The 26,619-nt window shown below is 38.8% G+C and overlaps 1 protein-coding gene across 1 annotated transcript in view; it reads right to left on the reverse strand.

Moving 5' to 3' along the window:
- The window catches only part of LOC124803323, a 43,597-nt gene extending 22,452 nt beyond the window's left edge, over positions 1–21,145 (reverse strand). Inside the window, exon 1 of the mRNA XM_047264507.1 lies at positions 21,059–21,145. The gene's annotated coding sequence lies outside the window, so the exon portion shown is untranslated. The remainder of the gene's footprint in view (positions 1–21,058) is intronic.
- Between the last annotated feature and the right edge of the window lie 5,474 nt (positions 21,146–26,619).

Genomic DNA, 26,619 nt, shown 5'->3' on the forward strand with positions numbered 1-26,619 from the left:
ATCCATTAAATATGGCGAGGGAAATAAACTGGGCCAAAGGTGTGCAATCCCCATTTATCTCAAGTTAATACATTGTTTTTTTTGTGTTTAACATTTAGTAGAAAATACTCATATAGTTTGTCGACGAATTCCGACGCTGCAGTGGCTGTAAAAAGAGTTGACGGTATCTGCTTCACCAAATTTGCTGCAACTTCCTGAGCTCTTCAGAGCATAGCTAACGATTTGGTATCCCAAGAGATATTGTAAGTAATCAGGCTGACATGAAGTTTTGCTTTTACAAATATATATAGTATTTACTGATTTGACTGGTACAGGTTTCATGCACGAAATTTGTTTCAAAACTGGCTCTCTCATCACTGATTTCGCCACAGCCTGTATGTCATTTCAATAATTACAGGTGATGTCACCCATTATTATGGACAGAAAATGCGAGGATTATCATCGAAATCATGTTGGTTTTCACAGACTGGTAGCAGAGTATTAAACAATAATTTGTTTCTTTTATGTTCGTATAATATGCACTGCGAGATTCGTTTTTCAGAACTGAAATTTACAAAATATGTTCGCAAACTATACGTTTTGCAAAGTCACTTGTATCAGGCAAGTTATTGGCTGGAGAATGTTCCTAATACGTATACAACTTCTTTACAAAAACGCCAACGAAAACCTAGATTCACTTCTTATGAAAAGTGTTATATAGAATTGCAAAATGAGAATTGTTTATGATACACGTTTAAGTATCGATTAGTAGCAGTCGAACCAGAACAGAAATATTTTAGTGACAAAATATGAATCTCTAACATAAACTGAGTTTCAAAATGAACAGATGAATGGAACACTAACGTTACAAAATTTATGTAAGTCTGTAAATGTGGCAGCCTGACTCCTGAGGTCTATACTGTGTTCATCGTAAGAATAAAACTGATGTAACCATGACAGCATATATTCTTCCGCATTTGCTGGAATCTCATTGGATTTCGTTTCACGTGGAGCGGAGGCCAAGCTGTCTCGAGTATTGTCAAGTACGATAACAGAGATACGTTTTACGCTGTAGTTTACGCGCATATGACTGACAATAATATGACAACAGTTTTACCAACTGATTTACTTGAACAGCGCATGCCAGCCACCTTGTCCAACTAATCTGCAGTGATGTGAGCAGTTGCAGTTACAGCGTAAAAAGAGAAGAACAGAGAAACAATATAGGTTCAAGTCATTTAATTATTTAACAGAATGAAATAGTATTCGGCAAAATGCCAGCAATACAACACACTTCTTATGGGGACAGATGAAAACTATAACAAGCTCTCGTTCTTAGCTAACACAGTATTGTAATTAAGAACAAGAGTAATGAAAATGCTCAATTTAAACATAAGGTATTTTTTGCAATTTTGTCGTATATAGACCGTGGCTGTACAACAACCAGCTACAAACTGGTCTTAGGTTAGTTTGTTCAAAAAGTGCCATTACTGGTTTCGAGTTTTTTACAATTCACAATCAGAGGATCTTTCTATTCTTTCATTTTTACAGATTATTCAGCGGTTTTCTGTGAGTTGCCATGTTAAGTCCATCTAGTGCATTTATTTTATTAAGAAAACTGCAAATACAAATGTGCCAGATGGGCATATAAAACAACTCACAGGAAACTGACGTATAATATGCATTGACGAAGGCATGAAAAAACCGTCTGATGAATCGTAAAAAAATTCGATACCCGTAACGGAACTTTTTGAATAATTTGTGGCTGGTTGCTGTACACCATCAACAAATTACAGGGTACTTTTTCCGCATGAGCTGTCTGTGGCTGAAAAATGTATTGCAGGGACTTCATCATATAGTCAAATATTGAAGTCACTGAAAGTATTACAATCATAATCTGGTAATTTTGAACTCCTTGGATATCTGTATCCGAGAAAAACATTTCAAAAGTGGAATAGTCATCTGTCAAGTCGAGCAACAATTCACGAAGCTATCCAAGCGTCATATTTTCTCCACTTCTTTTGTGCTGTATCCCACCAACATTCAGCAGAAAACTTTGATGAAGCTTCATGCATTTGTTCCAGTATGTCTCGCAGCTTAAATGTCTTGTCATTCTCACGGCAAATCTCTTAATTTTGCTCCAGACCAGTTTTGTTGGGTTCATATTTCAGTGGTACGGTGACAGTTGTAAAAATGCGGAATTTGTATTGTGTGCTCGATGTCATGAAAACTCTTGTTTCCCATGTTTCTACGATGCTTATCAGTCTCGTCTTTTGTAAGGGCACTTCTATGATATATAGCAGTGGTCAAAGTCCAAATAAAGAGTATTTGAGTTTTCATTTTTGTCCTAAAACTTTGGTTTGTCATGTTTTCTTAATATCAAGAATCTTTGACAATCAAGAATTTATGTTTGCAATGAAAACTTGAATTTTATGTGCAATATTAATTATAAAAATTAAAATGTGCATTTTTCGTGAATATAATGGTTAAATATGTGATAATTCCCACAATTATGTTTGATGAACTTTATTTTAAGAAGTGTAGGAATTCCAAATTGAAGCAAAAAAAGGACCACCGCGAGATTTGAATCAGCGACTGTAGTCTGTCTCAAGTTACGCCATACAGCTATGCATTTCTTATACTGAAGTGGTTTAATTTATTAAACAGAGTCCCCAGAAAATTTAAAGCCAATTTTTTCTGTAAATTTGTGAAATCTTTGAAAACTATCTGTTTCTCGCCACTTTTGAACGATGTTCTACGCGAGTGTTTCTTTTTCACAGTACATATTAACAGCGTGACAATCAGAGCACAACGGTACAGAGACAGCGATTGTACATGATTTTTGAAATAAAAACCACATAGGTAGAATATGATTAAGAGATACATCGAAGTTTGTAATACATTAGAATACCTTAAAGTTTCGTTTACTGTAACATAAAACAAGATATTTAATAAATAAAACAGACCTGCTACCAAGAGCGTAAAGACAGAAGTGTATGTGTGACATCGTTGTCGACCAATCATCGCATTTGTGTTTGTTTACATCAAGTTTATTCTCATGATGAACAAAGTATAGACTTAATGTCGTACTTATCCTAATGATCACATACTGGTATGTTTCATGTGAATGTAAGCATTAGACTGTGCAACAGTTTAATCTGCTACCACAAACTTAACTTGGTGTTCACATTTGTTGGCTTCGCTAACTCACAACCACAGTACCACCTTTCAATCTAACCTAGAGTTTGGACTACGCCATACATTGGTCATCCACTACAAACAAGCCCACCAATTTCATCAAAATATCAGTTGTAGCATACTGATTTTAGCGACTCATATAGCAGACTGACTATGTAATCTTTAAGTTGCCATGGTCAGAGATGATATGTGAGTCAAAAATCAGTTACCTGAGACTCTACTGACGGTTTAATGTTTATGAGTCCAGTTTCTTCTGCAGTCAGTCATAACTAATTGGAAATTATTTGTGTTAACTCTTTCTACTGCTTACATGGCACATTCATATTTTAGCTCTTCCACAGTTTTGGCAGTTACAGGAAACGGAATATAATGAGTTTCATTACAATTTAGTGAGATTCCGCTGACATTAAACCATTTTACTAAATCTAGGAGAATATTATTAATAGATCCTTGGAGATTTCCAGAAAGCTGGCCATTAATCAGGAATTTGACATCATTCATAAAATTGTAACATTTCATTGCAGCTTTGTACATTGTGGTGAGTAGTTTATAAATATCAGTAAAAGTAAAGGACTACGAATGGATCCTTGTAGCATTCCACAGTTGATGATTCTCCATTCTGCTAAATCGAAGCCACTACAAAAATTTTCTAAACTGTCAAATACTAGTTTCTGCTTCCTATCATTGAGGTACGAATACAGCAACCTATTTGATACATCACTTATTATTGAAATTCCAGCTTTCTGTAATTTTATGATGCATAATGTCAAACACTTCTCATTAATCACATGTATAATGCCTACACCAGCATTAAAATTTTTGATGACCAACTGCTATTGTAGTGTAACAGAATACCTGCAATAACCTTGTAGTAAATAATTATAGTCATGTATTACTTGCTATGATATGAATGAATATGTTGAACAAAAGTGTTAGAATTATTATTTATTTGTGTGTAAATGTCAACTATATACTCCATATAAAATATTTTTCTTATGTTTTTGTAAAAATTAAAGTTGTATGTACAATTTTGAATGTGATATATAGAGTGCTATGCGCCCTTGTATTGTGTATGGTACTGCACATCCTTACATTATTATTATTATTTTATTTTTATTCTACGTATTTTCTAACTAAATCCATGCAATGTACACTATCCATACATAAACTACTACTACTGCTGCTGCTGCTGGTGCTACTACCACTATTACCATCATTAAATCTCTCTCTCCCCCCCTCTCTCTCTCTCTCTCTCTCTCGCTCTTTCAGTTCAGCCTGGATTTTAGTAATATCATTTGAAACATGCACAGTGGTTAATATTTTACATATTTAATGCATGTTATTCCACAATAAGTGTTCACAGTTCATCACTATATGCTGCTCTTGTCAATACAGTTCACATGCTGTATGCAAGAATTTTATCATCACCATGACTAAATATGCTGCACAGCATATCTCACTACACAGTTTTTCTACTCATTTGCTGTACAGTTCCGTACCACTCCAGTCTGGAGCCTCTGAAAATGAGTTCATAGCTTTCACTAGCATCTAAAATACATCTCAGGACCACACCACATCCTACTAAACGTAACTGCATCAGTAGTAACAAGTTCAAATAGAATTGGTGTAGCTGAACAAATATCCAACCCTTAATCGTTACCACAATGACTTGTGAATGCAATGGATGCAAACTTCCAATCTTTTTGACATCTTCAATCTGTCACAAATACAATGAACTGATCAAAGCAACAAGTACTCTGATGCTATCAAAATACACTCGGAGAAAGCTAATGCACCAGCTGACTAGAACTGACTTGAACAGTTTATTGGTAAGATGAGGTTCCATGCCTAGCTAATGTACAAAGCCTTCCATAATTTTAATAAGTACTTAAATGGGCATCAAGTTCCAATGAGGTATTGTGAAACGAGAATGGTCAGACTATGGAACTCCAAAGAATTGAAAAATTTAAAAAATAGCTGCTGCTTCTAAAAGACCCTGGCAAAGTTAATAATGCTTCTGAAATTAAGGATCAGCGAAAACTTCGTTAAGAAACTGTATAAGAAATAGTATTAGGAGTTGGCTAAACAATAAATACTAATTAAAAATAATAAAAACCAGTGCAAACAGCCTTGCAAGTAATTAATAATATTACATGTGAAGTCAGACACTTTAATAACACAGATACTAGCAGATGCATTCAAAAAATAATTTGTAAGCTGTGCAAAGGAAACCAAATAGTTAATTAATAAATCTGATATATATAATTATCTCAATAACACAAGACTTAATAACGTTTATAAGACCTCTTCTTCAATCAATTTTAGAGTGGTATAGTGAGAAAAGCCTTAAAATTATCAAAATAATGAAAATTCATGTAGCAGAGATATTTTTAAATGTCAAATAATCCACTGTGAGAAATTGTACATTATAAGTTAGTATCACTAAGATATTCTATAAACTTGTGTCTCATAGGGTTGTTTCTTCAGACCCTGTCAAACTATGAAAAGTCACTCGAGTCTGTAAGAGAGATAGCAAATGTAAGACTGCAACCTAAAGGTCCAGTTCACTAATCCAAGTACTATAGTCTGTGTAGGATACAGTGACCGATGCACTGCGACGCATTTTCGTCCAAAGTTCAGGGTGATGTCATTCGCTTCTTCAGAAGGGGTGGCTAACATTCTTTACTTGCTTTTGGCTGATCAGCAACATGCTGCAATGTTAGAACTAAGGCACACGCCCTACAATTATTCTCAAACGATTTTATAGAAACTATTCTGTAAAAAGAATTAATTTTTGCCTTACTTATAGATTTAACTGCCAGTTTTATGATGATGTGCCCATCATTTCGTTAATGGTCGTGGTTATTGTGATATTTGCAGTTAAGCAAGACAGAGCGCGAAATTCGAGAAAGTTACAATGAAAAATAGGTGTCACTACGACTTTGCGTTTCGTGCATATTATGTAATATGTTATTGTTTATGAAGTTTAGGTGAAGTATTGAAGTATTCTTTAGACTTCAGTGGGTGTCTTTATTAGTCACTAATTTCAATAAGAGTTACCTGATGTAAAATGGGTTTGGTAACAACATTAGTGAAGACATTACAGGTTTATGCATGTATGTGGGATGTACTTTTTCATAAGCTAGTGACCTTAGTTTTTCTCAGTTCCTCACCTATTAAACTTAGTTAACCACTATCTCAGACTCTTACAATGGCATATGAACAACATACTAGTGAGGTGACATTGTGTACACTCCATTGTGTCTTAGCAAAAGAAGCAAATTTTAACATGGCAACAAGAGAAATGTAAGTTTTACACACAATTAGCCACTCATGACACTTCTTTGACAGTTACAAACGGTTAACAAGCCAGCTGAAAATAAATCACTGCTTTTGTTGCATTTCCAATACAACTATATTTTTAGATACTAATCAAAGCAGAGGTGATAACAGATCTTTTTGAATGGTACCATATAAGTCCGGGCATGGAGAAGCTAAAATTAGTGTTTGCAGAAAATATGAGTGTATGCTTCAGTTTAGGACAGCACTACCCCTCCAGCACTTGGCACTTTCCCTATAGTGCCTGCCCACAACCCTAACCACTACCAATCTCCCCATGCATATTCAGCTGACTGTGCATCTACTAGATATGTCATTCTGCATGCACCCTAGCCAAGATCTATCATTAAAGGAAGGAAAAATCAGCACAGCATGCCACAGAACTATTAGGGAGAGGTATTTCATCAGCATTCAAGGATTAGACTCACTCACAGGTCACCTTCTGTGATCTAAGCAAGGTCTTTGATTGTGTTGACCACTATTTTGCATTCTAAACTGCAGTACTATAGAATTTGTGGCAAATGTTTAAACATATCAAATCATCCCTTAATAAAAGTAAGCATGTGGTGAGTTCAGGAATTCAGCTGACAAGCACACTTGATGTTTAACTTTCAGTGCCACAAGGATCTAAATTAGGAGCCCTTTTATTCCTTGCACAAACAAATGACTTACTGGTACTGGCAAATTCTTATGTAAAGATGTATAGGTATGTTGATGACACAATTTATCTGTCTGTAAATCATGTTTTTGAAGACCTCGTTATTAGTAGGGAGGTAGCGGCAAGGATGCAGTTTTGATATCAAGTTGATATTCAAATTAATTAAATCGCTCAATTAATTATCCCCAAACAACCACAGTGCCAGATGATGTTGTGTGTTTTCCTCAGCCTGTAAATGGACGCATATTGTGTAATATTTTACCATGAATGAAATTTGGGCATAATACTGACCCCCATCCCCCCTCCTCCCCCAACTGCCCTATTGGTGAGGAATTCGAATTTTGACGGTAATTTCGAATTTTGCTCATGAAGAATGGGCTCCATCCTTCCAATGGACATCTAGCACACAAAATTGCGCAGCTGGGATGATCATGTGCCATCATCATGGATCTTTAATAGGAGTATAAAAGGACATGTGATGTACATAGCAGAATGCATCAGTTTATTGTCATTACTGAAGAATCTTGACAATATTGTTATGAAATATCGGTAATATAAGTTGCACCAAAGATGTTATGCTCTTTAGCGGGATGAACTTAAATGTGCTTGTATCCCCTAAGGAATCGTTTTGCGAAAAGTTTTTCGCTGTTTGCGGGCTGCAGCACTGTCGAAATTAATGTACAATTGATTCAAATCGAGACTTCGCGATTGGTAATATGCATGCATAATCTCTATATATGTATGTGTGTAGAACTGTCGGTGGCCAGTGGTTGCAGTTGGAGTGCATGATGTGCTAACTGTTCGTCTATAAACTACATTGCCAGGGATGCATAATCTGTAGGTATGGGGAAGGAAAAATCTCACTTTTCACGACACTAAGTGCTGTCGACACACTGTCAACAAACAAAGAGCTGATTACTAAGATAAAAAAATCTACAGTTTGTAGATGTCCTGACATGGTTGAGGGGAAGTATCAGAGTTGGAAACTGTAAAAAAAGCAACAAAGCTCATTTGGTAAGCAATAAGAGCATATACATATGGGGAAAAATATCAGAGCATTAGCAGAAATCAACTATGTACACATCTCAATCCCCTGTCGCAGACCCCTACATGGTAGAGCGGAAGTCAAATGAACATGTAGAACTGTGCCAGACTTTGAGTTTGCATCAACTGCATCACTCTCTGATGTGTTGTAACAACACATGGATTTGGGTCTAGACTATGAATTTGCAATCTGCACCACTCATTAAGACTTATCTGGGGGAAGTGGGGAACTCTCAGAATTTTCTAGTAGGCTGTTGTGTTGGACACACAAATATCGTTGAATAAAAACAAGCAGTGCCGGAATATGAAGATATATATATATATATATATATATATATATATATATATATATATATATATATATATATATATACTGGAAAAAGTATGAAAAAGTCACATAAAATCAGGAAAAATCAAGGAAAACCTGGTATAATTATGATAAATTGATGATAAATACGTAAAATTGAAGGAAATACAGAGAAACATCTAAAATCACGAAAAAACTAGGAAAATTACGGTAATTGACAGAGAATACATAAGATTAGAGAAAAAGTACTATGAAATACGGAGAAATGAAGTGGGTTGGAGCATGCGGAGAATCAAGACTGAGAAAACCTGAAAAATTATGCTCTGGATGCATTCAGCTTTACCCCTCTCCCTCCTCCTGTAAACTACATGGGTTTTCGTACCACATACTTCAGCAGAGGCGATATAATTATCGTACAGAGATGCCATATTAAAGCAGGCGAAACATATGTACCCGAATTCATAAATGTGTTTGCGTTCATGCAGTCGAATATAGCTATTACCGAATTACAGTTGGTTCTCATAAGCAGTGTTATTCCATTAGTATTAAGGAGAAGAATCATTGTGTTTATTAGACTTAAGCCGTTCACTAGAGCGTTCTGTAGCAGAGTTGGACTGATGCCACATAAATCACCTTTAACAGTGTGAGGGTGGGTGTACTTGAAACATGTGGTGATAGGACTAAATTGCCATATTATCCAATATATGAGCAAAACGTCCTAACACCAAACCAGGATTTCTATGTGCGAGAGGAATGCTACCAGAGACGTCTTGATGCTACTGTAAAAGAATAAGACTCTTACATTTTCTCTAGCTACTGATTGTGGTGCTTACTCCCTCATAAGAAGTTGCTGCTCATTCATGTGTAATTTCTTGCAACAGGACGTGGCTGGTAACTCAGTGTATTAACTTTCGAAAATATTTGTGTCGTTTTTTTCCTAGCTTTATTTCCTAGTGAGACATAGCCACATCTGTCAAAACTGATACAGCTACTAGCCACAAGCACGACTGACATGGGAAGTGAGGTTGTGGGTACATACATGTCTGACTTAAAAAGATGTATAACTCCATCAATTTCCTAAAAGACAGAACAGCAGTCTCCTGATTTCATTCTAGCTAGTTTATAAGCAGCTCGATCGGTATATGTACACTGACGTTGGCTTCCTATGAAACCAGGATAGTGCAGAAGGAAGTAGTTTTATCGCTTTAATCCGGCGAGGATGTGGTAGGGTCAGTTTGACCCTGCTGATTTTGTTTTCTTGGCATTTCTTTGTTGTGCAGTTGCACATTGTCGAAGTTAACACTAGCTGTAATTATTGAACTCCCCTCCCTAACGCGTGCAGGCACTCAGTCAGCTGATGTCCGTGAAAGGGATAAACGAATGCAAACGGTAAGACGATATTTAGGACCCTTCCACAACTGCACAGTTAAGTCCCACAAGATTTCACACATTTTTAAACACAACCACAAGGTTTCTGTGGCATTTTTCAGTTTATCTAATTTCATGAATGTTTGTAGTTTTTGGTGTTTGTAGTCAAAATGAACCACAAAGAAAAGGAGCCTGAGTGCATATGTCGTTGGCTGGCGGAATTATCAGACAATGAAAATGACTTTACTACAGATGGCAGTAGAAATGAAGATTGTGTAAGTGAGCGTAGTGGTACTGAGCAAGTTGCGAGTGAAATCAGTGACAAAGAAGATAATATACCACTAAATGAGCAATAAAATACTGCCCACAGTGCTGCGTTACCAGAATTAATCGAGCGATCAGAAAATCAGGTACGCAGTTCATTTTATTTTGGTAAAGATAGTTCCAAGTGGTGCAAAAATCCACCTCAACAACAAGTTCGGACCCGTTCTGAAAATATTATCAGGTGTGAGTTTAGAGTCAAGATTAGCAAAGACAGAGCTAACAAGCTGGAGTCTGTTTTGCAATGAAAATATGCTTAGTAGTATCTTAAAATACACAAACTTTCAGAATGGAAAGCAGCTTGTAAAGTAGTTGCAAATCACTATTTTATGAAGGAAATGACCTTGAACGAGATGAAGGCTTATAATGGTTTTTTGTACATTGCTGGATTTTACCGATCTGCGAGGCAGAACACCATTGACCTTTGGGCACCAGACGAAACAGGCGTTGAAATATTTCGGCTGACAATGAGACGGCAACGTTTTCATTTTATTCAAAGCTGTCTTCGTTTCGGCGATAAATCCAAATGTGAAGAAAGAAAACAGCTGGACAACTTAGCGCCAATATGTTAGATATTTGAAATATTCGTTGAAAACTGCAAGAAAGGCTATGTACAAGGAGAATAGATAACCATAGATGAAATGCTGTTTGCATTCAGAGGCAGATGCAAATTTAGACAATACATTCCATCAAAACCAGACAAATATGGCATAAAAATATTTGCCTTGGTCGACGCAAAGAATTTCTATATCTTCAGCCTCTAAATATACGTTGGGAAACAGCCAGAGGGACCGTTTTCACTCAGTAATAAACCATTTGACGAGGTAAATCGACTGTTGCAACCCATTTCAAAAACAAGCCATAATATGACTTCTGATACTTGGTTTATGAGCTATGAACTAGTGTCAAATTTGCTGAAATAACACAAGAGGCAAATTCCTCCTGAGTTCTGCAAAACTCATGGTAGAGAAATCTACTCATCTGAGTTCGGTTTCCAAAAGGATTTTACACTTGCTTCTCATATACCAGAGGAAAACAGAGTTGTTTTGCTCATGTCTAGTCTTCACGTTTTATATTTCTACGAAAGGGGGATTTGATATTGCAGATGAGCTGTCAGTGACCTTATGACATAATCCAAAAGTAAAAAAAAAGGCTTCAGACTATATTCTATGCAATACTGAATATGGCCAGCATAAGTGCGGCTATTGTTCAGTTATCAAATAATAATAAAAACAATAAGTGTCGTAATTTCAAGGTGAACGAAAAAGATATCAAGAGTGTCCCTATGCTAGACATCGAAAGACACCTCATGTTTGTGAAAGTTGTCATAAGTGCATTTGTCAAGAACACATTGTTTCATTCATCCAACAAAGTGCTATGGCAAGAGATGATTAACATCTTATGTCAACATTTTATTGTTAATGTTGTGTTCAAAGAAGATTTATCTCGTAAATACTTAGGAAAAAGTCCGAATTACTGATGAGAATGTATAGTTTTGTAGATTTTAAAAAATATGTAACATTAAGAGCTGTTAAAATCATTATTTTGTAGACATTATATAAAAATTAGGTAATAAAGTATTTGTGCACTTAATGGTGTTCATTTCTATGAAAATCCTTTAATTAATACGTAATTCATAAATTTAATTCGCATCTTTTGTTAAAAAAGTGTCAATAAATACTTAACAAATATAAATGAAAAACATGGTCAATATGACCCTCCACATCTTTGATGTACGCTTTTTGCACCACATCCTCCCCAGGTTAAAGTTTGTCACTGCACTGATTGTGGTAGGAAACTTGAAGAATGGTTGGATAAATATATATTGCATTACAGTGAAAAGACTAATACTTCAGAAACCATAAAGGCTTTAACAATATAGCATTTTTGGGTGCAGAACCATGTAGCTATATAAGAGTGTGTTTATGCTCTACAGTCATTTCTCTCATGCCAGTAACTTCCTGGTGTTGACTCCAGACAGTGGAACAATGGTTCAGAATTGATAGGACAGTTGATTTACATGAAGTGTTTCTAACTCCATCTGTCTGGAGCTCCATCATGTATAAACCACATGTTTCTTCTTAACTGTCTGTTATATCATTACACACTCTCATGTGTACCATACACCGATACGGGGTGCTACCCACCTTGACAAGCACACACCTGGAGAGATCTTGTGCATTTGGATGGGTGCCATGGGTAAGATTGGTGCAGGACAGTCTTCGTTGAACAGCAGTTACAGACGCGGCTCGCCCTGTCCCTTCACAACACGCAGAATGCATTGGGTGTAGGGCCCTCATACTTCTGGTCAGTTGCATATTAATTTGGAGACCGTGTTGCAGGAAGTATTGGTCAAGGACAATGTGGGAGGGATCTGTCAATGTCCGACTTTATCCTACGAATGCTAGTATACTCCGTATGTTCATCCACACAGGGAAAGTAGGTCAGTCGTAATCGTAAATTCTGCTCTATGATGAATATGCTGGAAATATGTAGATAACCTAATTGCATCGGTATGGGACGCTATCTGGTATTCATTGGCGTATATGACCAAATTGACGTCCTGCATTTGCAATCTGTTACATAGTGCTTGCAACGTATTGAAGGGGTCGTTTAGCGATGATACAGAAATTGGGAAGCATTCAGCTGTGTCATGGCTGGCGTTGAAATTATGGAACTCGTATACTTTGTGGTATGTGACCAAATGGACACGTTCCACGTTCCATCTGCATTTACGATCTAGTATATGGCGTCTGCAAAGTAGTGGAGGCGTGATTCAGCGATGATACAGCAATGTGGAAGCATACTGCTGTGTCACTGGCTGCCGTTGAAACTATGGAACAACTGGTAAAACTCCTAAAATTAATCGTGCTATCAACTGTCGTCTGTATTACGGTACATTGTCCCAGATCAATAATGTCTTTCCCATCCCGTCCATCCACAGGTACAATGTTGATTGGCACATAATGATTGTCTGACACCACTTTGTTGAGATGGAGAGAGCCTTGGTGGATCACTGGATATCTGCTACTTGTCACTGTGAAGCATAGGATTAAATGTGGAGAGCATCACCTTCAGACAGTTGTTTGGAAGTGTTCCTCAGTGCGCCAGACTTGGCCTTTTTCCATATGCTGCGATGCCTTCCATACTTTTTTTCACAAGTAAGATAACAGTATCTCTTTTTATTTCTACTACCTCGCGTCAGTTCTGAACAGCACCTTCCAGTGATGTCAACACCAGAACAGCAATCATGTGCATGCATGGAGGTAAGAATAAGGGCGCTACGTATCCCAGCCGTACTACGTTTTGAAGCCATGGGGGCGTGGCTCGCTGCCATGACACTCTGACCAAAACATTGCGAGTGTGCTATAGCACTGCGTGTATTACAGTCGCTAATTGCACCATATACGCATATAACGTCATCAGATGGGTTGTGTCAAAGTTTTTGTTTAAAATAAAATCTCGTAAGGTGAAATTCCGCGATTCTTCTGATTAAAAATAGTTTTTAATGTAATATTACGAAAAGCTAGCCTTCAATGTAAACGATACAATTTTGTTAATTCAGTAATAAACGTGTATCACAAACTAAATAATAGAAACTGAAAACTAAGTTAGCTATACCCTCCCTCCAAAGCCCCATAAATACATCTTGTTTGTAATACATACTGGGACATTTCAGTTACGTTACACTACTGGGAAACACTGTTCATTACCACCAATATTTACTGAAATACGGTACATAGAATGGCAAATCTACACAGTGTCCTGTTTAGGCCTATACTTTACGCCAGTTAATGTAGTGTTAGCTTTTAATTTGGTACATGATGAAGACAAAGTGAGTTACTCAACACTTCAATTATCGACGATATGTATGTATTATACTGAAACGTAAACTTGAAAACTAAGAATTTAATTCTATGAATTAACATACCTTTTGCAAATGTTTTGGGTGTGTAGGGAAAACTGACAGTACAGCATTTTCTCGGAGCCTTACTGTTGAAAGGGAAGTTCGGTCTATGTCCTCTTCTCGGAAATGCTGAGAACATATAGTGCTCCATTTAGACGCACGCCAATTCTTCCTCCTCACGACATTCTCCCACAGAGCTTTCCGACTTTCATTTTTAGGAAATCTAAAATCATACAGGAGAAAAACACGCTATAGTACAAGTACCGATGTAGCACACGTTCATTCACAATGAAGTTGTAAAATCACACTTAACGAGACAACTTACACATGAAATGTTATTCCCTTCGATTTCGCAGCACAATCAGAACGATTCGTACATCCGAACACCACACAAGTCACCATAACAGCGCAAAATCCTTCCAAAAGCGAGCGACAAGCCTATGCACACAAGCTTACAGCAGCAATGTTTTGGTCGGATTGAGATGGCTACCCTCGGCTTCACATAGCTTCACAGCTGTGACGTCGCGGCGGCCCCCTTTATTCTTACCTCCATGTGTGCATGACTGCAAAATGAGGAAACAATGATCTTTTAAACAAAACACTGAGACATCTACTACCCCATCACTGTAGAAGATGAGATGAAGTGTATAGGTCATCACCTTTGGATAGCTGTTGGAAGCGCTCTACAAAGCCACAAACTCTTCCAGTTTCCATATGTTGCGATGTCATCCTCGTTTTTGTCAATGAGAAACTTTGCTTCTGTGTTTTATTTCTACCAACCTGTGTGTTGTGGGAGTTGCATAGTTTACACCACGTGGGGTTCAGCTTTCTGTGAGAGCCAGTGAATCGAAACATGTTGATGTCAGTTTAGCACCCGATACAGACTTTGAAGCCATGGTAGAAAACAGTGATGGTAGTGTACAAAGCTGAAGTCAAATACCGCTTTAAAAAACAATGTTTTAAACTGCTTATGAAGGAACAACTTGCAATTAATTTGACATTTATGTAACAAAATCTTTTGTGTCGGGTTTTGAGGTTATTTGTGGTTGTCAAATTAATGTCACATTGGGTGCCTGAAACAAAAATATTCTGCAGATCTCGTTCCTGGTTTTTTCCTAGGACAATGGCACGTCCAACATGAGGTGTGTATACAAATTTATCTATAAAGCTCCCCTCAAAACCCTTCATCGTAAAAATACCGACAGAAAACAAATTCTTCCTTATTTTTTAGATGTGCTTCACATCATAAATTGATCCATCTTTCCAACGCCCGTTTACGAATTTATTTACTTTTATTGATCCGATTCGCTTCGCTTCGCATTTAGCGTTATCTCTAACTGAAATTTCAGTGTGTTGACATTCGAGAATTTCATTGAACCATTTCCGCCGAAAAGTAATGCGCCGCGATGCCCCTCTTTCGGTAACCCAGACGTCGCTTACGCCAGCATAGGCTCAATCACTTTTTCATGGGGAACTTTTAAGTGTGACCAACCGTTGGTAACAACGAACGCACTTACATTAACTCAGTTTTGCTGGCTATTTTTCTTCTTTTTAGTATGACAGTTTCTCTACAGATCACCTTCGTTCCCACAGGTCCAGCAAGTAAATTTTCCTCTTGGAATCGCCAGATTTGGGTTCTTCTTCTTCTCGCCCATATGCTCTTTCTTCCAACCTTGAAATGAAGTCGCTGTTGGAAAATTCGACATGTCCTCCACATCGTTTAATCGTTTTTCTCTAAGGATGAGCCACTCTTGAAGATTCAGAGTGGGTTGCTGATCCTTGGGCACACTGTCCCAGGCCATGGCTATGACGTGGAATTTAGTTGTAAGGCTTCTGTGGATCTTGGCCATGATCATTACATCTGACATGGTTCATGGTTTCACCCTCTGAAATGTTGCTTTTTTTAATAATTAATAGAATGTGCATCGAAAGTGCAAAGCCTTAAACTTGCCGTAATTTGTTTTTGGATTATATAAAAGCAGGAGCTGTGAGCTCTCTCGTTTGTTTTCGACGGCTGTTTCACAAAATGTAAGGGTCGCTCCCGTATCTATAACTCTGATTAAGTAGTTATGCTAATTTAATTACAATAGCCGTGTTTAAATTTACAATCTGCTTTCCTTTTTCATTAATTCCACATATCAAACTATTACGCTGCATTTTAGAACTTTTTCAGGTTGCAGCGAAGGAGAGTTGCCGACGAATTGTTTGGTGGCCACAGCCGTACGCTACTAGGGTTCCAACGGCTATCACTTTATCAAACTTTTATTTCAACGTCCCTGAGATCCCTTTTGCCGGTCGTTTCTATCAGTATCCGGGCAATGTAATTACGCAAACTGTTTAATTTTGTGATCGGTCACTGGCCTCTAAACAATGCCGTCGGTCAATGTCCTCGTCGGTGTGATGGCAATCTGGTGCTGGTAGGCGAAATATATAATTTAGTTATCCATAAGTAAAAATTTTCTGTGCACAATTTTACCATTTCAGAAGCTTTGCCACCAGCAAAAGTGATAAATATAATACTACACTATTTTTTAAAAAATACCATAAATATTAAATTGGCGAAGCCAGCGTGTTGCTCAAACAAAAACTTGTACGACGTTAATTGATGCTTGTTTTTTCTGTTTTTCATGAATCGACTGTATTGTTGGAGACAAGAAAAAACTGATGACCGCAACACGAAACATAAACGAAATTAACTGATGTAAGGGAATTACAGCTGACTCCAAGCAGCAACACGGAAAAAAAAGGTATGGTTATCAACATGTTACCAGTTGCCTCTCCTTTCGCTGTCTGCGACGTGTAGCTCATTTAATTCATGGTAAATTTTGGATTTTCTGCAATTTGCATAATTTGTAATTGTATTTGTCTTTGTTGCTAAGCGCTATACTAACATGGCTGTTTTTCCGCTGCTCGCAAGCAAGATGAAAACGAATGATAGTGGACTGTTTTAGTTTGAAGCAACCATCTTGTCATTTTAATAATACAGCAATTAGTTTTTGGTTAATTTGCGCTAACTATTCGGTGTGATGTCAAGAGATATTATTTCGATATGTATTTTCAATTTGTGTTATGACAAATATAGGAAAACCTGAAAACATGGATTTCGCAAATGTTAGTGTTTCTGAAAATAAAATCGATAGCTGTAACAATAGTGATGGTGACAGAATACAATGATCAGAATGTGGAGGCAGAAGCTAATACGCAGGAGCAAGCAATCGAAAGTGCCGAGCAAGTACCTCCTCCCATCGTAGATCCCTTTTCTCTGTTATTCAATAAAACTGCTGAGATGATTAACATATGCGATGAAGCGCTTGTTTCACGCATAAACACTAATCTTGCTGAGAGAGATGTAACGCTGACATCTCAAATCACTCAGGTAAATGAGGAATTAGTAAAAAAAAAAATTAAACACTGGTTTAGGAACAATGTTGTATCCGGATACTGTTCCAGCTACTGCCGAGTGTGGGCGCTGATGAGTCCTCTCCATTTGGCTCGGACCTCCCACCACTATTCTTCCTCCACGTGCTGCCAGGTCACACCTCTCCTTTCCACAGATATTCTCACTCCCGTTTTCCACCCTGTTCTTTGGCGTCCTCTAGGTCTTTCTCCATCTATCTTTAGTTCTTCCACAATTTTTGGGAAGTCTCTGCCCATGCATCCTCTTAACATGCCCATACCATCTTAATCACTTTTTTTTCGATTTCTTCTTTCATACTTTCTTGTTTAAGGTCCTTTCTAATATCTACATTCCTTACTCTTTCCATTCTTGTTTTTCTCTCAACTGCCCTGAGAATTTTCATTTCTCCTGCTTGCAGCCTGCTCAAGTCCCTTTCTGTTAGTCTCCATGTTTCTCCTCCATAGGTCACAATAGAGAAGTAAAAACTCTTATACATAAGGAGTTTTGCTTTTTTGAAACTTCCTTATTCCAAATCAGGTGTTTTATTGTTTGGTAGAAATTGCCTCCCTTCTGTAACCTCCTATTAATGTCGTTGGTTATTCTTCCATCACTAAATATTTCTCTCCATAAATAAGTGGAACTGTCTACCAGTTTGAGCGGTTCTCCTTTCAAAATCATATTCCCGTTGATCCCTTTGTCTCTTCCAAACACCATTACTCCACTATTATTTTTATTTCTTTTTAATCCATATCTTTTCATTATTTCCCTCCACACATCAAGTTGTAACTGTATATCTACCTCTTTATCGTCCCATATTACCATATCACCCATCAAAAATCTTTTTTTTTGTCTTTCTTTTTTACTATAACTTTAACTGCCCTTTTCATTCACTCCATCATAACATTTAAAAGTGCAGGAGATAGAATACTTACATGTTTAATTTCGAAGTATTCAGAGTTCCCCAGTGATGTTCTAATTCTACAATTGTGTCCTCTGTACATTGTCTTTATTACATTGATGTATCCCTCTTCTATACCTGCCTTCTTCATTTCTTCCCAGTCTTTCCCCATTAACCGTGTCATATAACTCTTCTATATCTATAAAAACCATTTTGTTATACTCCCAACTTTTCCGTCAGCTGATAGATAAAAAATATCAGGTTGGTAGTGCTCCTCCCTTTCCTAGACCCATGCTGGTCTTCTCTCAGCTCCTTTTCTATCTTTTCACTTCGATTTAGTAGAATTCTTGTAAAATCTTGGCTGTATGACTTATAAAGGTTATTCTTCTGTAGTTTTTACAAAGTCTATTATTGCCTTTTTTGAAGATGAGAATAATGTCTCCTCTTCTCCATTCGTCAGGTATTGTACTATTTCTCCACACACTTGACAGTACTCTATACAGCCACTGCATTTACACGGGACCTGCTGCTCTTATCATGTCCACTGATACTTCACCAGGTCCTGGGGCTTTCACCACATTCATCTTCTTCACAGCTATTTGCATTTCTTCCTGTGTAATTTGTCCTAATTCTGCTTCCCAACTTCTCTCAATTTCTCCATTACTTGTTGTTTCCTCATGTACCTGCTCCTCAGCATTTAACAGTTTCTCAAAATGTTCTCTCCAGAGATCTTTTATATTCCTGGATCTTCAATCACAGTACCATCCTCTGTTTCCATCTTTACTGGTACTTCAGAAGCCTTCCTTTTATCTCCCATCATTTTATATAACATTTTATAATTGCTCACCACATCTTCTTCAAGTTTTTTTGTAAACTCTTCCCATGCCTTTTTCTTTATTGTTTCCACTATTTCTTTGTACATCTTCTTTTCCTCTCTATGTCTTTCATGGTCCTCATCATTTTTAGTTTTCCACCACTTTCTCCATGTTCCGTTTTTTCTTCTAACTGCTTGGATTGTGGTATCATCCCACCAACTTGTCTGTCTTACTTTTTCCTTTCCAGATGTTCTACCACATACTTTTTGTGCTGCTTTGACTAAAGTGTCTTTGAATAAACTCCATTCTTTTTCTACTTTGCAGAATTTGTTTTGGAAATTTTTGTGTGATTAATTCTGTGTACTTCTCAGCACTTTGACTCTCATTCAGTTTCCAATCCCGTATCCTCATAACTTTCCTCTCTTTTCTATTTTTCACACACTAATATTTTCCAGTGTCCCACAGTAGTCTATGGTCCCCATCTGCACTCAGACTTGGTATTACCTTCACATTTGTTACTTTCTCTCCCCATTCCCTATCGACTAGAATACAGTCAATTAAACTCTTGGTTCTTCCATCCCACCTGTATCTGGAGATTACATGACTTTCTCTCTTCATACATCAGATGTTTGATATTTTCATTCCATTCCTCTGGCACAAATCCAGGAGTCTTTCCCCCTCTTCATTTCTGCCTCCATATTCAAAACATGCCAATACTTAATCAAATCCCTTTCTGTCTTTGCCTACATGTGCATTAAAATCTCCCATCACTATATTATCACTCTCTATATGGTTCCCTAACTCATTTTCAACGTCCATCTTCTCTTTTTCGCTACATCCCACTTGAGGCGCATAAATCTGGATAACTGTTAGTGTTTCTTTTTGGAATATCAGGTTTAAGATTATAATCCTGTCTGATATATATCCCACACTTTCAATACAGCTTTGTATATTCATATTCACTATCACCACCACACCATTTCTTCCAAACCTATTATTCCCATTCCAGTACAATTTTTCCTCCTCCTCTCAAATTCTTCTCACCTTATCCCTTCCACTTCGTTTCGCTTAATCCCAAAATATCTCACTTTCTCTCTGTTAGTACATCTGTCATTTCTTCCACTTTTCCATTGAGGGTTAATACATTAAGGGTGCCAATATTTAGGTTATTTTTTAGTCAATTTGGTTTCATCTTCTTGTACTGACGAATATCATCAGGTCCCCCATCATTCGCACCAGTACTTGAAGGAGCAGTGGGGTCAAATCCTGAGTGGTTCGTTCTGAGGCTCGTCTGTGTTTTGAAAGCAATATATGAAGACTTTCCTACTGGCTTACTAGGCCTAACACAAGACAGGATTTTCTGTTGGTGTTGTCTCCCTAAGCCTTTGGAATTTCTCCTCCACCGCAAGGCAGTGGTTCCCTTCTCACGTAATCCCCAGAAAGATGGGTTGCTTCATCTGCCACCTTCGCCGTTCCGAAGTCTTTCTTCCCCGCCATCGCTGCCATTAAAGTCTTCACCTGTAAACCTCAGCATGGGTTCCGTGTTATACCCCAGGGGATTTAGGAACAATAGCATCCAAAATTAACAGCCTAAAGGAGGCATATAAGGATTTACCAGAAACTGTTTCCAAACTATCAAAATACATGGAAGCAACACAACCACCACAGAAGACGATAGAATATACGTTCATGCGAATTAACACAACGTGTGGACAGCCTGTCCGTAGAAACAGAAGAAGTAGTGTTAAAAACCAGGCTAGATGAGCAGAGTGAAAAATTAAATACCGAGTTCGCCAAGGGGCTTGAACAGAAAGACAAAATGCTCACCGATAAAATAAATTCAGAGTGGAAACGCGCAATACAACGCGCTGAGAGCGAAGCGATGGCCGAATGCTGCACAGCAAAACAAACGCTCCTCGGAAATAGACCACATAAAGCACACGATACATCACTACCTTCCACATTGGCGAGACGAAGTTTCGTCACAGGTAAGAGAAATGCGACATGCGGTGGAAACAATACCACAGCTGTCACGAGAAGCACCGACTATAGACACGCAAATGGAGGACGCATACATTACGGGTCCACAAAGCTCAGGGACATACTTTGAACCACATCAGCCTGTAAACCCCGCTGTACAACAATCGCGTAATGAGATGGGGGCAGGTGCAACCTTAACAGAGATCTTTCAGGAAGACAGCCTGTTGAAACACAGACAATTTCAGGTCTTTATCCCTGACAAAAGCCAAGTTCATCCCGTAGTTCTTATACGTTAATTCCGCAACTCCAGAAATTATGCATGGTTTCAAATAACTACAAGGCAGCTAATTATGTTACGAGACGAAAATTATTCTGCTAATTTCGCTCTGACTTTTATGACTCTACAAACTTGACCCTCGCCAAAAAATGGTCGAAAAAGCATGTTTTCTCATAAATGGTACCGCTAATGTCCTCCCTTTTCAATTAAAAGTAGACATTTCCGCGATACTGGTAAGGTATAGCACATCGAAGTTCGCCATGCAATGTGGCCAGAATATGAGCTCAAAATCAGAGGTCAATCATTATTATATGGATAATAAGGCGAAAGGCAACTCCCCAGTGCGGTGGACTGAGGCTGTGTGTGCTGCATTTGTGGCGACGAAACATAACATGGCTGATTCAGTGCTTCTAGCTCATTCTACGATCGATGGCCCTCCTGCATGAATAGTGACTGCAAGCCAGATGGCTATTCGCAAGAAGCTACAGCAGTGGTCAGACGATTCATGGCAACCATGGGCATACTGCTAACGAAAATTGTTTCCATCTCAGAGACAATATCACAGCCTATGACCTCGAGCTCCTGGCCATAGACGACACAGTGAAATACTCCCACACTCAAGTTGAAGTGCAGGTGTTCGTGATATTCAAAGACCGTAAACCATCGACCTTTGCCTTCAAGCATAACAGTGCCAACTCCTCTCCTCACCTATACAATCATGTAGAGTTCATAACTCAGTTCACTACTGACATCTAGCACATTTCAGGTATCGATAACGTAAGTAGTGGGGCAAATACAGCATAGCCCCACTCTGCATTTGCAAAATTTATTCAAGATGGGGTATCCAAGATGGCGGCCATAGATGTGGCGACGTCGCATTGATGTCAGGATGGGAAATTGAAATTTTGCTGGGAAAGTAGTTCAGTTGGGCTACCTCCACTAACATGCCTCCATCACCTTCCCCTCTCAGCCCCCTCCGCCATCAGTAAATTGGTGCGAAAAGGACTCTGTACTAGGCTGTTGGATAGGATGGACATAGGCATTTATCATGTATGCAATGTGGCATGTTGCTTATTTCCACAATTTGAGTTGCCATTGATCAAGCATTAGACAGTAGCTCCATCCAATGGGTTCACCACGACGTCTGTAGACAACTGACCTAGTTCACAACACCAAAACTAGAGGGGACTGTTGACCCACCCCCCTTTCCCACCCTCCTCCTGCGACGTAATCCAATATGGCGGCCTGGGGAAAAATGGCGGAAAATTCGCTCAGTCTGTGTTGAACTGCTGGTATGAGAGAACCTCACGGTGACAGGCTAATACAATGTGCACAAGGTATTGTTTAAACAGTGTCTTTAAAATACTGTTTATTTATTTCTGAAAAGACATTACACCTCAGAATTGATGTTGATGTTTAAAAAATTTAGACGATGTAAAACAACTGTGGTACCTTATTTTTTATTCCAATAGCGAAAGGAATCACGTTACACGTATCTGAAAAACGTTCTAGCGTGTGCTCTGTGCACCAGAGTCAAGAAGCTATGTGCTGGGCCGCTCCATATCGGCCACCAGCCACTGGCAACCGCAGGGGCCACCCTAAGCACTACCTGTCATGCTTGGCCTTCGCTGTTGCACACAGATACCCCTTGTCATTGAACACAAACCGTTTCAGGAGTTATTAAATCTGATGTTTAAGCAATGTGTGAAATATTGTCATATACATATCCTGAAGATATCACAGGAACTAAATGTACCACTGCACAAAGAGAGAGAGAGAGAGGGAGCTTTGCAAATGGCACAATAATGTTTAAACACTTTGCGATGTAATTACACGTTTTATACTGTGGAATATCCACCATAATTCAACACATCCTCTGAAAAGGATGTGGCGGCTTCTGGCACACACTTGTGAAACTTCCCAATATTCATCCAGCCTTTCAGCCGGAGACACTTCGCCCACTTTTGTGGGAAATAGATCCCGAAATTGATATCAGCTGCAATATCCGATTTTACACTCCAAAACAACGATATTTCGAAGTCGAAATAAATATTTCCGTAACTCTAAACAGGACGCTCAACACTTTTCGAATTTTAGCTCTTGTTTGAGGCACTGCCAGAGAGAGAAAAATTTCTGCATCCTACAGCTGCTGTGGTGTTCAGTTTTCTGAAATGCTGAGCAGGCTTAGTTCATATCTGCTGCTGGATGTGTTATTTTCTTCATTTTTCAAAGCAGACTAGTGTCTAAGGACAGATGGGAAATTCAGAACAATTACATATTTAAAAGTACATGATTTATCTCGAATCCCACAACACATCGTGAAAAAACACAAACCGAATTCGAAGCACTGTTCTACAGGCGAGAAATGTGGATGGAATTTTCGGTGAATTTTCGATGTCCTACAGCTGCTGGTCTGGAGATGCTGTAAAGCCACAATGGCAGGTAGGGGACAGCATCCCGCCTGTCTGAACCAGAGGAGGCTGGTCAATTTGGACTTGTCTCTGAACATATGAACAAAGGAGACATCACGTGACTCTCAAATTTTATGGAACTTTCCATAGATACCTCACCCCTGTCCTGTTCGAACTAGTCTGTAGCGGCTCCTATGACCCACACAAAGGATGTCTTACGACTCCTTAACATCAAGGAAATTCTTGTGAATGGAGCATCGTGATTGATTTTTACCGAATTTACCCGCCAAATTGCTGCTGCCGGTGTGGGAGCACTGTCTTCCACTATCTGCAGAAGGACAAATTACGAGAATTTCAGCGGAAAGCTATTTTCTACATAATGACAAACATACAGCTGTCATATTGCACTGACATTTAAACCCTGCAGAAGTGATCTACAGTTCATGAAATACAGAAACTACTGCCAGAGACACTTCCTCAATTGCACTGCTCTCCTTGAATTTTTCAGCATGAAACCGATCTCCAATCAGGCTATATCACCACAAAGGATTGTACCACCATACCACATCGATGTAGTAAACAACATTCGTATTCTGCAGGATACAAAATCATCACTTCTGCATCCTGCATATAGCTAACGACCACCAGACACTCGTACACACATCATGAAGGCAGACAGATCCCATAAACCGTAAGCACATGCACCGTGTATAGTCGCAGCACTAGATGTTTCCCGCGAGGTCGGTCGGTCATCCACTTCAGCCAACGGTCATGACTCAACTGCCCCAGGCATATGCTGGCTTGATGCGCAATCAGAGCGCCTTCTGCGAATAGCGGTCACTCTGCGAACTGGTGTAAAGATGCTGGGCTAGTTCCCCCCGGCACACAGGCATGCCTTGATGATACCTTTTCCAATCTGACCAGCTTGCTGCAGTGGTTTCTGCAACTAATTGCGATCATCTCCAGACTCTGAAATTACAAGAAGGTAAGTATTTTCACATGGTTTGCCAGACTATCATACCATTTACGCGATCGTTCTTGATATCGACCACATAGCAGTGCGCCACTAATCGCTTGCACGCTATAATTCCGAAGATAAAGAGTGGAAATTATATCTCTAGATACTCAAATCTCTAGCGAGGTCATTATGTGCGAGGTGCTGCAACCCAAAGAGTAACTAGAAACTTATCTCGTCTGTGAAGATCGTTACGTGAAATCTCGTAAATAGAGAAAACTAGTACTTTCACTCGTATTTTTCAACGAATACCTATGCCAATGATATACCAGATTCCAAATCATCCTTGTACTGTACAAAGTCAACTATGATTCTAATACTTACAATCGAATGTCTAGAGAACCAGCAAAAGTCTTTTTCATCTGTTTTTCACCATCTAGATGCACACAACACACACCACAGTTGATGTTCTCTCAACCAAATAAAGACGGGAACTGAGTGGAATCGTAGTACAAGTAGCCAAATAGTCAATTTACATGGGAGGGAACAATTGTCCAGCGCAAATACTAGCCATATTGAATCTTTCATAAATTTCCCTGGAGAACACTCGCAGCACATGCTATCACAAAAGCTGAGGAGCACATATGGAGTAATAGTTCACTATTCACTTGCGTAGAAGGCGACACAGTTAGGGCAGCTCCATTCTTGTACCCCCACATCTCCAGTTCAGGTGGCTCAGCAACAGTTCCCACTATAAGCCGGAAATGACAATTTGCTCCAGTCAACGAACACCCCTGCCGTGCACCTGCACAACAGGCAGAATCGTCCTAGGATACCAGACACGTATTTATCCCTGTATTTACTATTAAATATCACGACTGCAGCACCAATATGACAACATTCGACAATAAGCGAAGTATTGGATAGACCTCCTCCTGACGGCTGAGGCTCTGGAAATGTCATTATCTACACTGAAGAGCCAAAGGAACTAGAGCACCTGCCTAATATCGTGTAGGGCCCGTGCAAGCACGCAGAAGTGCTGCAGCACGATAGGGCATGACTCAACTAATGGATGATGTAGAGCTGGAGAGAACTGACACCATGAATCCTGCAGGGCTGTCCATAAATCCGTAAGAGTGCGAGGGAGTGGAGATCTCTTCTGAACATCGCGTTGCAAGGCATCCCAGATAGGCTCAATTATGTTCATGTCTAGGAAGTTTAGTGGTCATTGATGTTGGAGATTTGATGTTTTATCGGATTCCCGATATTCACACTACACGTGTGAAGTGTTCATACGGGAAAATCCCCACTTCATTGCTATCTTGGAGATGCTGTGTCCCATCCCTCGTGCGCAGACTGTAACTCCACGTTCAGACTCATTTAAATCTTTATAACCTGCCATTGCAGTTGCAGTAACCGACCTAACAAGTGCAACAGACATTTGTTGTCTTATATGGGCGTTGCCGACCGCAGCGCCGTAGTCTGCCTGTTCACATATCTCTGTATTTGAATATACATGCCTATACTAGCTTCTTTGGCGCTTCAGTGTATATCCTTATGACTGGACATAATGTTCCGTGTAAAAATCTTTCTCCCCTTTACAACTATTGATGCACTGCTTGCAATCCTCCATGTCAAACCCATATCTCCCTTACGACAGTACATAGTCGTTTTCTTTGCACATGGTGGAACAATGACTACAATAACGTTACACCCCAGCACATACTTTATAAGCCCGCTGATCACAGCGAATCTGTCACACATT

The sequence above is a fragment of the Schistocerca piceifrons genome, chromosome 6 (assembly GCF_021461385.2).
Source record: "Schistocerca piceifrons isolate TAMUIC-IGC-003096 chromosome 6, iqSchPice1.1, whole genome shotgun sequence".
Lineage (NCBI taxonomy): Eukaryota > Metazoa > Arthropoda > Insecta > Orthoptera > Acrididae > Schistocerca > Schistocerca piceifrons.